The 16,557-nt window shown below is 50.0% G+C and overlaps 1 protein-coding gene across 2 annotated transcripts in view; it reads left to right on the top strand.

The window, feature by feature from the left end:
* Positions 1–16,557, top strand: part of Hip1 (huntingtin interacting protein 1) — a 133,554-nt gene that overhangs the window by 21,118 nt on the left and 95,879 nt on the right. The gene's annotated exons all lie outside the window — the stretch shown is intronic.

The raw sequence follows: 16,557 nt of genomic DNA, 5'->3' as shown, positions 1-16,557 counted from the left end.
CACTGGGAGGAGGGGAAATGGGGAGTGTCATAGGATAGAGTTTCAGTTTTACCAAATGAAAAAGCTTCTGGAAATGGATGCTATTGATAGTTGTATGGTAACATGAATGCATGTAATCACAAAACTGTATACTTAAGAAGGGTTATGGTGCTAAATTTTATATTATGTGTGTTTTACCACAACTTTAAAAATTGGAAAAGAAAAAGAAAGAAAAAAGCCATTTGTTTTTATTTAAAGATGTATTAAAAACAGGGAGTACAATTCGCATTTCCAGAATATAGTTCATTAGGTGGCTTCTGAGCATCGCAGGGTTAGGGTGACCACCTCCTGAGCCTGCTGGGAGACTTGTCTGCTGGAGATTGATTTCCTGCTGCATTTGATCCTGGAATGTTCTCATCTGAAGACCCTGTTTCTGCTCCTGGGTTGCTTCAGTCCTTGCCTGATGACCCTCTTTGGCTCATTCTTCTGCTGTCCTTTCCTTTGCCTTTTTTTGGGCAATGATTCCATTTTTTTTAAGGTCACATTCAGTGACTGCTTGCTGACCGGAAGGTGTTACTCCTTAGTACCTGTTCAGCAAAATGGACTTTCCTTTTCGTTGTCTCAGCTGCAAGCGTTGGCCGTGGACACAGCTGTGGGATGGTGCCAGGCGCTTGTGGGTACCATGGTGAGAGCCTTCCCAGGGCCGTAGACTGGGCACTTGCTCCTGCTGCCTGGACTGCGGGGATACCAGATGCAGGTAGCAGATGAAATAAGTGCGGATGCTGCGGCTCTCTCTGCTGTGGCTCCCACATTCTGGTGCTGTTACTCCATGTCCTCGGGCATTTAATTAGTCTAGTTGTTGAACAGTGACCTTTCCTCTTCCATAGCTTCTAAGTGTCTTTTAATGTGGTATACTGTGGGCATTGAGTTTTTAAATTCATTAATCTTGGAACTTGGTTTAGCTTTTATTCTGATTCTGGAAATTTTTCCTTCTTTGTCTCTTCAATTATTGCTTCTGATTTTCCCCTTATTCTTCCTTTGGAACTCCTATTAAGTATGTTTTGGAACTTCTCATTCTCCTTTCTATTTTAATTTCTCTTTTCTGTCTCTTTTTCTTTCTCTGTTTTTCTTCTAGTCGATTTCCTTAGATTCAGTCTTCCTATTCACTGATTCTCTCTTTAGGTATTTCTGATTCTACTCTTTGATTTCTGGAATTTCTACCCTGTTCCTTTTAAAACCCACTTACTCTTTTTCTACAATGCCTTTGTTTTATTTTGTGGGTTATGTTCCTTTATCTTTAATGTAAGAAATAAAGTATTATTAGTTTATTTGTTGCTTTTTTGGTACTGGGGATTGAACACAGAGGCACTGTGCCAACAGCCACATCCCCAGCCCTTTTTATTTTTTACTTCGAGACATGGTCTCCCTAAGTTGCTGAGTCTGGCCTTGAACTTGTGATTCTCCTGCCTCAGCCTCTCAAGTCACCGGAATTACAGGTGTGCACCATCACACCTGGTTTATAAAGTATCATTTTTCAGATGTTTCTTACAGAAGACCATGATTTCTTGTTCCTGGAATATAATTTCACTCTGTTGAATTTGCTCTTTGCACAGCATGTGATTTTTTCCCCTCTACCTTTTGTCATTTTGGGCTATGGGTCATCTTGGTGGAGACTGTATGCCTTGGGGTCCTTGGGACCCTGTAGGTGCCCTGAACTGTGTCTCTTAGGACCATTTAGTACTTGTCTCTGCCGAGTCCTGCTGAGCTCACTGGTTCTAGGTCCAGTGACAGTGGTTCTCCAGGGCAGGGCTTCTGTGCTGTGCTGTGGTGGGACCTGGCCCACCCGTGCACACGAGGCCTGGAGAGGCCCTTGCTTCTCTCCAGACTCCCCACCAGAGGCCTGGGCCAGATGGCTTTGGCCAGGAGCTCCATTCCTGTCTGAGTTGCACACACGGTTGCTGGCCAAGGTTCCTCATGGCCGTGTCCAGTCTGCTTATCCCGGGGTGTGTGTCTTCATGTCCCATTGCTGTGGTAGCCTTCTGGCGCCTGGACATGCCTCCGGCTCACCTGTGTGTTGATGCTGTTTTAAATGTTTCTGTCTCCTCCAGAAGCCCGAGCTTCCTACTGCTCCTCTGCAAAGCAGCCAAAGAGACCTTTAAAAAGAAACAGATCAGGTCATTTCACCGTCCTGCCTGACCCTCTGGTGGCTTCCCGCTAGCGTAGAATGAAATGCCCTTTGTTGGGTGAGTGCTGAGGACGCCACCCCAGCCTTGCCAGCCTCCTCTTGCTCAGTCCACGCCTCGGCCTCTTCAGCCTTCCTGCCTCTCATTCTCATTCTAGAACCTTTGCGTCTGCGCTTGCTCAGCCTCTTTAAGGAGGTTTCCTGTGACTCCCCAGAGGAGTCCCTCTGTCCCTGTACTGTCTTCATAGCATCCACCATCCACTGGGGTCATGTTCTTTATTTTGGGGGGTGGGCGGGGTTTCTCACCATCTGCCTTCCTCCTGTCACCAGTGCCAGAGTGGGGGCTCCACGGGTCCCTTCAGAGTCTCTTATTTTGCTGGGCACAGAGGCACACGGCCATAGTCCCAGAGACCCTGGAGGCTGAGGCAGGAAGATGGCAAGTTCGAGGCCAGCCTCAGCAACTTAGGGAGACCCTGTTTCAAAATAAACAAATGAGAAGAGCTGGTGGGATGGCTCAGTGGTCAGGGTCCCTGTGTCCAGTCCCCAGCTCCGCTAAAGGGCGGACTCTGGCTTCCTCACTGGAGTGGGCTCGGCCTCCGCCCCGGAGCAGTGCACAGGCGTCACTCCTGGGCTTCTCCTGTGCCTCTTCCCGGCCTGCAGTGGCAGGTGCCAGGAGCCAGGGTGGATCAAACTCAAGTTCAAGTTGTTCTAGACCCTCAGGAGTGGATGGGCCGGCTGGCCACTGCAGTGCGCCCTGCCAGCCCAGCAGCAGAAGACGAGGCCAAAAGGACACAGAGAGCCCAGGAAGGTGGGCTGCACGGTGGCTGGCAACCCTGGTCCCTCAGCCAAGGGGCAGAACAGAGGAGGAGCCAGGAAGGCCACCAGGGGTGTGAGGGGGGAGTGGAGCCGCTGGGCCTCCACTGTGGAGGTCGCGGCCGGGCCTTCCAGGGCCTGGATTCCTTCATGGGCTTGTTTTCTTTGGCCCGATTCATGGTTTTGAAAAACTAGAACTTGTCTTTATATGGAGAACTCGCTGTGTCCCTCGCCGCGGTCCCCTGCGCCCCACTGACTTCCCAGACCCGCCCTTGCTCATTTAGGGAACTAGCCCAGACCCTGCACCGTCCAGTAAGACCCTAGAGAGTGCAGGGGAGAGTCCCAGAGGCCATGAGCAACAGAGAGCAGGGCCGCCCCGCAGGACCACCCAACCGCAGGGCCTGGGCCTCAGAGCTGGCCCCCGCGGCCCCTTTCGTCTCCAGCAGCATGTATACATGCTCCATGACAGCTACTGAGCATCGGCTGAGTGTTTTATATTAAGTTTAAAATTTTATATGTATATATGTATGTAATTATTTCCACAGTGCTGGGGTGGATGTCAGGGCCTCCCTGCGCTAGGCTTGAGCTCTGACACTGAGCCACGCTCCCGGCCTTGTATTTAATTTTCCAGAACCATTCATGTGGCTCTAAAAAAAAAAAAAAAAGCAAGAAAAGAAAAGAAAAGCCAGGTGCAGTGGCCCACACTGTAATTCCAGCAATTTAGGAGGCTGAGGCAGGAGGTTTGCAAGTTTGAGACCAGCCTCAGCATCTTAGCAAGACCCTGTCTTAAAAAGAATGTGAAAAGGGCCGGGATATAGCTCAGGGGTACAGTGCCCTTGGGTTCAATCCCTAGTACAAAAAAAAAGTCCACTTCCTTCCCTCCCTATCCCCCCACTGCCTCCCTTCTGCTCAATTCTATGAGAGAAAACCACCCAGTTACTGCCTCTTGGGTCCATTTAGTATTTGATTTTCACATGCACGCAGAGAAGCATCTGCTGGAATTTCCCCCCGTAGATACAGTCATGGTTTAGCATCTTTTCCACTTGGCCAGGCATCTTGGTTGTGTCTTGACGTCAGCTCATAACAGGCCGCAGCATTCCTTTTTGCAGGTGAACAGTAAAGACACAGATTTTAGATAAGGGTTCTGGCCTCAGAGTAACACTGCCTGGGCCGGGAAGCCAGCCCTCAGTGATGAGGGCTGAGTGCTGACCTCTGTGCCTCAGTCTCTGGGTGCCTGAGGGGCCTCCTGGTGGTCAGCATTTAGTGAGATAATGTTTAGAGAAGGGCGGGGGGCTGGCCTGGTGCCAGGGAGCCCCTGCCTCTCTGGTTCTTGCTGTGACCATGAGGACTGTGAATGCAAATCTGTGTGTGATGGAGAAGACAAGCTTCACTGTCACAGACGTGGCAGGCGACTCAGCCCCCGGACAGGCTTTCCCCATTTAGAATTTTGGTTCTAAAATTTCTCTGGAAGAGTGATACTAATTTTTAAAAAATTGAAACAGATCGTAGAGAGAGGAAACTTGCCCCACTCAGTATCCAGACACATTTTTAATGATTTAAACAGTGACCGCATTAATGGCTTAAAAATAAACAGATCAGGAGAGAGAATAATAAATAGCCCAGACCCTTACCTTCCACACGTGTGAGTCAGGCGTCTGAATCCCCGCCATGTTGGATCCAGGGCCACCCCCCCAGTGTGACCTCATCTAATGTCACATCTATCTGTGTGACCTACTTGTAAAGAAAGTCACCTGAGGAACTGGGGGTTAGGGCTTCAGTCTGTCTTTTTGGAGGGGACATTATTCAGTTTGTATCAGGGCTTCATCTGTCAAAGCACAGGACAGGACTGCAGTTCAAGTGTCAGACTGGCTCCACACCGTCATTTCCCAGGATTTGCCACACACATAATAGTAACGAAATATGAATGATAAGGACCCGGAAGGAGCTGGTCTCGGTGACACACTCCTGTGATCCCAGTCACTCAGGAGGCTGAAGTAGGAGGATCACAAGTTCAAGCCAACCTGGGCCCCTTAGGGACACCCTGTCTCAAAAGATAAAAAGGGCTGGGGATGTGGCTCAGTGGTAGAGCACCAGGGGTGTCCCTGGAGGAGTGAGCTGGAGGTGTCCTGCCTGGGCTCTGTCAGGTGGAGGGGACCCTGGAACCCTCCCCCACCCTGCTGAATTCCAGCTGCAGGTGTTTACCTGCAGGTGTGGAGAGGGCTGGAGAAGACCTACAGGAGCTGCTGACCCAGACGCCACATGGCAGAGGATTGCACGCAGCAGGTGCCCTGCAGCAGCAAGGGGATTAACTGGAAGTCTGGAACCTTCCCTCCATGCAGCTGAGCCAGTTCAAGTCACCCCAATCCACCTCCCAGGCGGGCAGGTCAGTAGAAGCTTCTCTGAGAAACCCAAGGCACCAGGAACCCCCCCCCCCACAGCCTGACATTTAGGAGGACCCCCCACCCCAGGACTGGCCCCCCCTGCTATCCCTCAAACAGAGCTCCCGGTGGATGAGCTCCCCCTCCCCTGCACGTGTGGAATTTCCAATTAACTTTTAAGAGCCTCACTGCTAATATAAACAGCTAACCAGGGATCAGCTGACCCACCAGGGAAGGCCCCCTGGCCAGAATCTGTAGGAACAAAAGAACTAAAATAAACAATCAGGAAAAACAGTCTGTAAGAAACAAAGACTTGCAAGTTCAGAAGAAAACAGCAGAAGCTTAAATAGCGATTGATTTCCAGCAGCTCAAGAGAGCAGCCATCATACAGCAAAATAGATGGTCATGGAAAGAACTCAGAATCTCCCCAGAATTTAGGGAAGATCAAGTCAAGGAAATCCCAGGAAGTAGGAAAAGCAAAAAGCCAAACAAGGGCTGGGGATGTGGCTCAAGCGGTAGTGCGCTCGCCTGGCATGCGTGCAGCCCGGGTTCGATCCTCAGCACCACATACAAACAAAGATGTTGTGTCTGTCAAAAACTAAAAAATAAATATAAAAAAAATTAAAAAAAAAAAAAAGCCAAACAAAAAATCAGACAAGGAATTGGGAAGTTCAGAGACCAGATACAGGAAACAGAGAGTCAGTCCAGAAAGTTCAATATGAAAATTTGTTTGGAGTTGAGAAAGAGGAAACAGGCGACAGAGGTACAGAAAGAAAAGAAGTTATATGTAAGAAAATCTCCCAGGAGAAGCTGCAGACTACAAATGTCCAGCAAATAAATGACAAAAGACATACCCATACCCAGGCACGGCATTGTGAAATTTTCAAATTCCAGGGATAATGAGAGAATTCTACAGGCTTCCAGAGAGGAGAAACAAATGTCAGAGAAGGGACAAGAATTGGCTGGTTCTGAAATCATCAGGAGCAATAGTGAGGGCGGGGTGTCTCCATTCATTTTCCATTGCTCTAACAAAATAGGTGAGACTGGGTGACTTAAAAAGAAGAATAGATGTTTATTTTGGCCCACAGGTCTGGAGGCTGGGTAGTCCAAGAGCATGGGACCTGCCACTGTGAGGCTTCTGGTGAGGGGCTTCCTGCTGGATTATGACATGGCAGACCCCACCATGGCAAGACGGAGCAGGTGCGCCGGAGAGAATGTGCTCTCTCTTGATGTCCTGTCAATCCATTAATGCACCAATGGAACCATTCATGAGGGCAGACCCTTAATGACTCAAATAATTCCCACAGGTCCCATCACCAAATACCATTCACATTTGGGGATTAAGTTTCTAAAGTGAGATTTGAGGGGTGGGGGATGACACATTCAAATTGAAGCACTGAGTACCACGTGCCTCTAGCAACTTGGGGAAGTGACTTTCAATCTGTGGTTTCCTGTCCGGTCAGCAGCAAGTCAAGTGTGAACAAAGGTATGGCCAGAGGATGTGGGATGCACCCAGGCACTTCAGCCGGAGGAGGAAGAGGGGATCCAGGGAGAGTGGCAGAGGGCACCCAGGGGGTGCCTCCCAGGAACAAGGCGCCCCACAGGGCATCTTGCACAATAGAGGGCTTGGAAAAAGAATATGTGCGCACAAAGGACATTGTGCAGATAGAATAACAAAGGAGGTCTTGACTCCAAGAAAAACAAAAACAAAACAAAATGGAACAAGGACGCAGATGTCCCCCCAGTTTTCCACTTGGCTCTGGGTTGAGTGGCGTTGGCACAGTCATCGTCCAACACGGGTCATTTACTAGAATATTTGTGTGACCATCGCAAAGATAGGGAAGGAGAGATGGCGAGAAGCCAAGAGAATAGGGTCTTATCCCTCACAATAGGAACCCATCAGGTGACATTAAAATTAATGAAGAAACAGCAGCATCAGTCTGTTAATTGGAAACACTGAGTTTACTGCTTCTGGGTGGAAGGAAAAATGGTAGAAAGCAAGAGTGTGGGGTGGGGTGGGGGGTGGGGAGGATGGGGCAGGTGGGGTGCAGGGTGGAGGGTGCAGGTTGCTACTAGAAACCATCCTTGAAACTCAACTTCTTTTTAATCAATGGAGGTAAAATCTGGGTACCATAAAATGAATCTTTCACTCTTAAAGGGTACAATGCTTAACTCTTTTAAAGGGTACAATTCAATGGCATTGAATACCTTAGCAGTGTCATGCAGTCGTCACTTCTGTTTGGCTCTAAGACATTTTAATCCATCCAAAGGAAGCCACATGCCCACTAAGCAGTCACACCCCCTACCAACTTCTGTTTCCCCCTCTCCCTACTTTATGGCAACCGCTGGACCGGCTGGCTGTCACTGTGGATTTGCCCACTCTGGAAGTTTTATATAAACCAAGTTACATAATAGCACCCTTCTGGGTTGTGATTCTTTCCCTGGGCATGGTGTTTTCAGGGTTTGTCCACATCGTAGCATGTATCAGAACTTCATCACTTTTCACAACTGAATAATATTTCATCATCACTGCAGGAGTAAGACCACCTTTGCTCATTCATTCATCAGTTGGTGGGCCTTTGGTCATTTCTGCTTCATAGCTATTGTGAACAGTGTGACCATGAGCATTCCTGTACAAATATCAATTTAGATAACTGTTCTCAGTTCTTTGGGCACACGCTTAGCAGTGGAATTGGGGGATAGCATAGTGATACTTGGTCTAACTCTCCGAGGAATTACCCAACTGTTTTCTCCTGTAGCTACTCCACCAGCTGTGTGCAGGGGTTCCAGTTTCTCTATACCCCTGCCATCACCTGTTATTTTTTGCTATTTTAGAATGGTAGCCATCAGAGCAAGTGTGAAGCAGTGTCTCATTGTGATTAGCATTTTCCTGGGAGCTTATGATACTGAGCATCTTTGCATATGCTCGTTGGCCACTGGCTTACCTTTTTCAGATAAATGTCTATTTAAGACCTTTACATATGTTTAAATTGAATTGCTTTTATTGTTGTTGATTTGCTAGAGTTCTTTTTATATTCTGGATACTAGACTCATGATTCACAAATAATTTTTCCATTCTGTAGATTTTCACTTGCTTGATAATGTCACTACTTGGTTTTTAAACTATATTCCTATATTATTTTGATGATTCTTATTAGATAATTTAAAATTAGTAAGTGGCTAAAATCAGATACTAAAGAGGTAATATGTTTTAAAAAGTGATAAAAATTTTAGTATATAAAGAACTTACACCAACATCGAAAAAGAGACAGATTTCAGTAGAAAACTGGACATTGATTAGTAACTCACAAAAGACAAGAATTCATAATCACAAGAAAAATGAGCAAGTAAAAAAATACACATCAATATAAGATCATATTTAAAACTAAAACATCAAGATGCACAGACTAGGCACTTGTGGTAATGTTAGCACCAACAGGCGTGAGTGTGTGGAGAGCTATTTGGGCCATTGTGTCAGGACCCCTGACAATGTTATTACTCAGCACTTCAACTTCCAAGACTTCCTCCTAAGAAAATAGCTTGAAAGACCCCAAACCCTCTTACTCACGAAGCCGTTTGTCACGGTGTGGACGCCCTAATGTTGTGAACAACCACAGGAGGAAGGAGGGGTAGTTTCGGATGCACCCACCCTAGGAGTGCCCATTGGCTCCAGGGTTGGATGGATGCGCATGCTCAGGATGCGGCACGCGGGTTGGATGGACGCGCATGCTCAGGATGCGGCACGCGGGTTGGATGGACGCGCATGCTCAGGATGCAGCAGCCAACAGCCCTGGATGGCTGGTTCACGAAGTGTCTGGATGAAGTGAAGTTCTTGACCTTTCAAGGGAGACAAGGTTAAAAATCTTATCGAGACTACGGTTTAACCTCCTTCTTTTGGAAAAGTCTTATTTACTGGGACAAATAAAGGTGAAAAGAAATCAGGAAAAGGAAGGAAATGGATCAAAATGTTATGCATTATAATATAAAATATCATGTAGTAAAATAGAAAATAACCAAGAATGTACTGTCCCCCTTGCTCACCCTGCCCAGCTCTGCTGGGACAGGTATCCCTGGACTTCATGGGTGGGAGGGAGAGACCAGCAGCAGGCGATGGCCACAGCTCTGCTGGCCCTTTGCTTTCCTGCCAGGTGACTTAAGCCCAGGTTGTGCCCGTCGGGCTGGGGGCATCCGGCCGCTCAGCCTGCTGGGAAGTGCAGGACGCGGGGAGTCTGTTCTCAAGCTTGTACTGTTTTGCTCCAGGGATCCAGAACATGAGTGCCAGGAGCCTCTTCGAGGGCACATTCAGGGTCAAATACAATCTACCAGGCTGCACACCTGGAGCCGGGACGCAGGTCTCTGCACATGCTCATGATAGAGGATGGTGCTCCTCCCTTACACTGGCGCGATCTCAGCTGACTTACCCACCCACAGCCAGGCCTCCCACATCCGCGTGCCTGTGTCCACCATCTCTTCTCCTGGTCTCGTTGTGGAGCTGACATGGTCCCCAACAGTCCCCCATTGAGGTGCCCTGAGTGCCAAGGCACAGGCAGAGCTTGCACTTGACTCTGTCAGCTTGTGCGTTTCTGTGTGTGTATTTACGTGTGTGCATGTAGGCGTGTGTGCACCGCGCTCTGGGTGGGTCGGTGTTGCCCTTGTAATGAGAAGTCCGGAAGCTCAAGTTTGTGGCTGTCCCTAGGCCCCCGCGCCCTTCCTTTCCCATCTGGCTACCAGAGTTGCCTGCAGGCTGCAGAAGGCCCTGCGAGGGAGGGCAGGGCTCCTGAGCATGGCCCCAGTGTGGAGCTGAGCCAGGGACCTCGAGAGGACAAAAGGGGCCTTGAAGAAAGCCTTGGGCAGCTGGGCAGCGCACAACTCTGTTCCCTTGCTTGCCTTCCAAGTTAGGAATGTCCAGGTGCCACTGGGCCACTCTCTGTGGCTGCTCTGGGGAGACTCCTGCAATCTGAAGGTTTCTGTGGGGAGCTGGAGCAGGGGGTCATGGTGAACCTCTGCCCACCTGTTGGTTGGTGCAGCTGTCCTGGGGAGTAGATCCAAGGCCACTGAGGAAGGGAGGGAGGGGAAGGCAGCTGCCAGTGGCAGGCACAGGGCCAGGCCCAGGACAGCGGGTGGAGGGTTTTTGCGGAGGGCCTGACAGGTGGGGCTTTGTGTCCCCGCTGCCCTCATCCGGAGGGGCAGCCACAAGCAGATCTCTCCTAACGCAGCTTCCTGTCATCCGGGCTGCCCTGGCCACCGTCCAGTCACTCACACTGAGTCCTCACACCTGCCCCTATGGCTGCAGCCCCTGGGCTTTCCCCATCCTCGTGGCTGGGCTGCTCTGCTGGGCTGTGCGAGGGGGCTGGGGCCCTCCAGCCACATGAGGCAGTGGGTCTGGCTCCCCCCACTGCAAGCTCTGGACTGTGGCGTGTACTAGGGCACTGGTGACGTAGGTAGGTACCATAGTGGATCAGGGAGGTGACAGGAGACCTGTCTTTGCCCACGGTTTATTGGAAGAAAGACTCATAAATTACTAGAGGGAGTGACCTGGTGGAGGTGTGTAGGGAATGTTAAAAAACCTCAGGGGGGTGGTGCAGGGACTCTTTCTAGTTGGGAAAGAATCCTGCAGAGGGGACACCCTAGGGGCACAAGAAAGGAAACTCAGGGATGCAGACATCCTCAGCAAGGGCCCTGGTTCACCAGGGAGAGCTGAATTCTGCCCACAGTGAGAGATTTGGGACCTTGGTTGGGAAGACAAGAAGACATGGGGACAAGAGGCCAGGGAGGAAGGCAGGGCCAGACAGAGATTTTACAGGTGGACCAGAGAGCCTGGTAAGGTCAGCTTTGGGTTTCAAAACAACAGGTTTTCCTAGCAGGGTAAAGAAGAGGTGGGGGCAGAGACAGGCCTGGAGATCATGCTGTTGCTGTAGAAGATCTAGAGAAGTTGGCCCTGGGGGAAGTGGGCCAGGGGCAGAGCCAAGGTGGGCTTCTGCTTCTGGGAAGGTGACTCCTGGCAGGAAGCTCAGGCGCCACTGTAATCCCAGCAGCTCAGGAGGCTGAGGCAGGAGGATTCCAAGTTCAAAGCCAGCCTCAGCAACTGTGAGGTGCTAAGCAACTCAGTGAGACCCTGTCTCTAAATAAAATACAAAATAGGGCTGGGGATGTGGCTCAGTGGCTGAGCGCCCCTGGGTTCAATCCCCGGTAACCCCCCTCCCCCCAAAAAAAAGCCCGTGAGAGATAAGGTTCTGCTTGGGACATGATGGGGACCATTTCTATATGGTGTGAGGTTTGGAGGCACATTGGAGTCAATGTAAAAACACTCAGGACAGTAAACACCACATGCAGGTCACTGTCACATTTGGGGAGTGAAGATCTGAGTGGGGCTGGGAGGATCCTCAGGGAGATCAGCTCTGCTGTGGTGGCAGTGGCATGCTGGGGATCTGGTGTCAAGTTGCAGTTTTGCATTTTAGGATGATTTGAATTAAAGGAAAAGAGGAGATGTAGAGGCTGGAGCAAAGGCCAGGGCCGGAGGGGAGCAGGACCTGGGTAGCAACCAGCAGGCAGGGTTAAGAGCAGGTCCCTGGGGACCACACACAGGGGTAAGGTCAGTGGACCAAGAGAGGCTCTTGCAGGGGTTGGGGTGCAGAGGAGGATCAATGGAAACAGGCAGCGTGTGGATGGGAGAGAAATTTGGGGGGTCTTTTTGGGGGGGGCAGTACCAGGGTGGACCTCACGGCCTCAGGCATGCGAGGCAAGTGCACCACCTTTGAGCCACACACCCAGCTCAGGTGGGGGACTCTTAAGCCTGAGAAGAGGTCTTTGAACTTGGCAGTGAGTTTTGGCAACCTGGGCAGCTTGGGCAGGGGGAGAGGGTGACCAGCGGAGGCAGAGGGTGGGAGGAGTGGATGGTACCGGAAACTTCTTGAAGGCAGGAAAGGAGTCCAGCAGCCGAGGAGGGCGGGGCTGGGGAAGCTGGAGCTGGCCAGTCCCCAGTGCAGACCTGAAAGCACAGAGGGGCCAGCCCAGGCCTCTGCCCTCCAAGCCCCATCCAGAGCCCCAATCTTTGCGTTTCTGTTCCCAGCCCCCTCAGAGACCAGGCCTGCTCAAGGGACTAAGGCACCCGTGGTCATCTCATCCCGTCCACCCTGAGTCACATGACAACAGTGTCCCTGTGGTGCTCTGGGGACAGTGACATTGTAGCACCCAGCCATGAGGCTCCCAGTGCCTCAGTTTCTTGTAGTGATGCTGGCCCCGGGTATCACAAGAGCTGAACAGAGATGGGGAGTGGCCACGGGGGTGGAGTGCCTCCTGCCACCGCACCCTGCAGGACGCCTCTGCATTTGATTGACATGAGCTAGTTGGAGGCATCCCTAACCCTGGCCTAGAGACTCAGAGTCAGAGAATGAAGTCACCCGTTCAGTTGGCAGCCCTGGCTGGCGGTGGAGCAAGGGTGTGACCCCAGCTCCTCGGCCTCCCCCTTGGGAATCCGCTGTGACCTGCTGGGCAAATTGTCCAGGGCTGTGCCAGGGTTTGTTTGTTTCTGCTTCTTGTGTCTGAGACCAGGGCAGCCCCTCTCACAAGTGGGGAGCATGGGTTCTTTTTTCCAAATGCCAGGGGGCGAGGATGGGGAAGGGCGGAGGTTCCCAGGTGCCTACGACCTCCCACCTCCGCAGGGGGCACCTCCAGACCCTAGAGTCTCCTCCTGGCCAGAGCAGGAGAGGCCCTGGTGATCTCATTTTGAGCTGGGTCTCCTCCTGCCCCCGGGTTCTCTGGGGAGCACACAGGGACATGCGCACACCCCTGCCGACTGGAGGGGGAGGACTTTCCTTCCTGAAGGGCCACACCTCCTGCTGCATGTACTCAGTGACCAATTCTCGCTCTTGCTTACACCAGTCCCTGCCCAGGACCCCTGTGGGAAGCATTCTGGGGTCAGGGACGTCCCAGCCCATTTGGTCAAAGGGACCCTCGGGAGGCAGCTTCAATCCTTGCAGCGCCCCGGCCAGCATGCGACAGGCCTCACCAGATTCCAGCGAGTGAGGGACTGGCCCCCTCCTGCAGGTAGTTTAGGTCCCACAGCCTTGCTCCCAAGTCCCTCATGATATCATGCCCTTGACTGACAGCAGAGTGGATTAGCTCACAGGCTGGGGACCCATGGGCAGAGCAGCGGCTGTGACCTGATCGGAATCGTTTGCTCCTGTTCCTTGGAAGCAGCACTGTTTAATTGGAGACCTTCATGAAACGAAGGAACAACTGAGCAGAGGTCAGAGGAGAGCGCTTCTCAGGCACAGGAAGGACTGTTGCAAAGGCTCCAGGCAAGGATTAGTCTGTTCTGGAAACTGAGCCGTCCGCTCGTTGGAGCAGAGCACGAGAGGTGCAGGGCAGGGCGGAGTGGGGTTCGCAGCGGCCAGATTTTGCAGAACCCTGTTAACTCGACCTGCCCCGACCTGCCCAGTGACTCCCTTGAAGGCCCCCCGAAGGTCTTTCTTTTTCCCTCACTCAGCCTTCTCCATCGCTGGATGCCTGTCCCCAGGGACACTGGTTGACTTTCATCTTCCTAAGACAGCTGCCTCAGATGATGGGTGACAGAGGGACAAGCAATGGACTAACAAGGCTGCAAAGGGAAGATTGGGGAGGGAGGTGTCCGCCCGAAGGGGACTTTGGAAAGCTCTGGATATATTCCTGGAATCCAGAAGGCTGCGTCTGTGTGTCGGCTGTGTGCCGGGGAAGGAAGTGACTCCTCCACTCCGCCCGGTCTTGGGACCTGGTGAGCGGAGCTCTAACTCTGCCTGGCTGGTGGAGGTGCCCAAGATGCACGCAGAACTTTTCAGCAAAGGATTGGTGTTTATTGGTTCCAGAAGGATCTCTGTCCATCACCAGCTGACTAATAAGTTAACTGATTGAAGGCTTCAGTGACCACACATGACATAGAATACAGTCTTTGCATAATAACCAGGAAAATTGCTGCCCGAGTAGCCGCAGCAAAAAACCCTAGAGAGGTGCAGAAGCTGGCTTCCAGAACCATCAGTTTTTATGATCTGAAATGTCCAGTTTAACAAAACTTATGAAATATGCATGCAAAAAAAAAGAATCCTTAGGGGGAAAAGGCGATCAATAGGAACTATCCCCAAGGAAGCTCCCAGATTGGAATTACTAGACAAATCAGCTATTCAAAATACATTCAAAGAACTGAAGAAAACCTTCCTGGATGAATGAATGGATTCTCAAGTAGAGATGATCCACAATGGAATAGAAGTTATAAAAAGGAAGCAAATGGAAAATTGTAAAGTTTGAGAAGTACAATAACTAAAACAAAAAATATTCCCTGGGGCGGCTGAACAGTGATTTGAGCAGGAGAAGCAATCTGTAACTTATTCGACTGAGACCATCCCGGCTGAGGCACAGAAACAGAAAGAAGGAGGATAAGTGGAGAGAGCGGCAGAGACCCCTGGGACACCGTCAGCACCCCAACACACGCAAGCTGTCAGTTTCGGGGGAAGAAGAGACAGAGCAGAAGAATATTTGGAGAGAAAGGATGGAAACTATGTCCAATTTGGTGAAAAACATTAGTGTACACATCAAAAAGATCCATGAACCCCAAGAAGGATAAATTTAGAGATCTACATTAAGATATATAATCATCACAACATCCTAAGACAGAGCCGGGCATGCTGGCATTTCTATACACTAGCTTTAAAAAAATCCAGGATGAAATTTTAAAAGGAATAAAAAAAGGATAAAATACCTGGGAATAAATTTAAGCAAAGATGTGTAAGACCAGTGTATTGAAAACTACAAAACACTGTTGAAAGCAGAAATAGAAAGCCATCCTGTTCTTTGGTCACAAGCCTTAATGTGGTTGAGATGAAGCTATTTCCCTAGTTAATCTAGAGGCACTGTAATTTCAATGGCCTTTTTGCAGAAATAGACAAGCTGATACTAACATTTTTTTATGGGAATTCAAAGGACTCCAAGCAGCCAAAATAATGTTGAAATTGAAGGACAAATTGGTGACTTCATACCTCCCCATTTCAAAACTTATTACAAAGCTGCCGTCATGGAGATGTGGTGCCCTGGCGTGCAGGTAGGACCAGATCTGTGGGGTGGAACTGAATTTCCAGAAATAAACCCACAGGACTGTGGTCAACTGGTTTTTCGGCAAGTGTGCCAAGACTACGCAATGGGGAAGGAATGGTCTTCCATTTACACTGGATGCTCCTGTGTAAAAGAAAGAGGTTGGGCTGTTGTGTGCATCAGTTAACTCCAAACAGAACAAAGGCCAGCACGCAGAGCAAACCTTAGAACTCCTAAAAGGGAACAGGTGTAAGTCTTCATAACTTGGATCAGGTGGTGGCTATTTGCACGAGACGTCAAAGCATCAGCAACCAGAGAAAAAATAAACTGCTTCATCAAAATTTAAAATGTGTGTGCTTCAAAGGACACTATAAAAAATGTGTGAAGACACATCAGAATGTGACAAAGTATTTCCAAGTCCCCTGATAAAGGAGTGATATCCAAAATAGAGAGCTCCTTTTTGTTTTATTTTGGTTTTGTTTTGAGATAAGGCCTTGCTAAATAAGGCTGGCCTCAAACTCATGATCCTCCTGCCTCAGCCTCCCAAATAGCTGAGTGTCACCACACTTAATGAGGATTCCTAAAAATAACAAAAGAGCAATAGATAAGTTAAAAAATGGTCAAAGGGTTTTTTGTTTTGTTTTTGGTTTTTGGTACCAGGGATTGAACCACTGAGGCATTCCACCACTGAGCCACATCCCCAGCCCTGTTTTGTATTTTCTTTAGAGACAGGGTCTCACTGAGGTGCTTAGAACTTTGCCATTGCTGAGACTGGCTTTGAACTCATGATCCTCCTGCCTCAGCCTCCTGAGCCATCAGGATTATGCGCCACTGAAAATCAGGACTCCAGGGAGATCTGATCACACCCCCTAGGATGGTTACAATCAAGAAACGAACAAAATCGCCAAACACTGTTGCCGGTGTAGCAAAGTCGTAACTCTTGGCGCTGTTGGTGGGGATGTAAAGGGATTGCTGCTGTGGGACATGGTACAGGGTCCCTCAGCCACTCAAGTTCCCACTGCTGGGAATACATGCAGAAGACTGGAAGCAAGTTTCAAAGAACTCTCTGAATTCTAATTTTCACGGCAGTGGTGCTCATGGTAGTGAAACATGGAAGTAGACTAGGCAGCACCGGCTGCCGAGTCG

This window comes from Callospermophilus lateralis, chromosome 19, assembly GCF_048772815.1.
Source record: "Callospermophilus lateralis isolate mCalLat2 chromosome 19, mCalLat2.hap1, whole genome shotgun sequence".
NCBI lineage: Eukaryota > Metazoa > Chordata > Mammalia > Rodentia > Sciuridae > Callospermophilus > Callospermophilus lateralis.
This window is presented reverse-complemented; position numbering and strand designations above follow the sequence as displayed.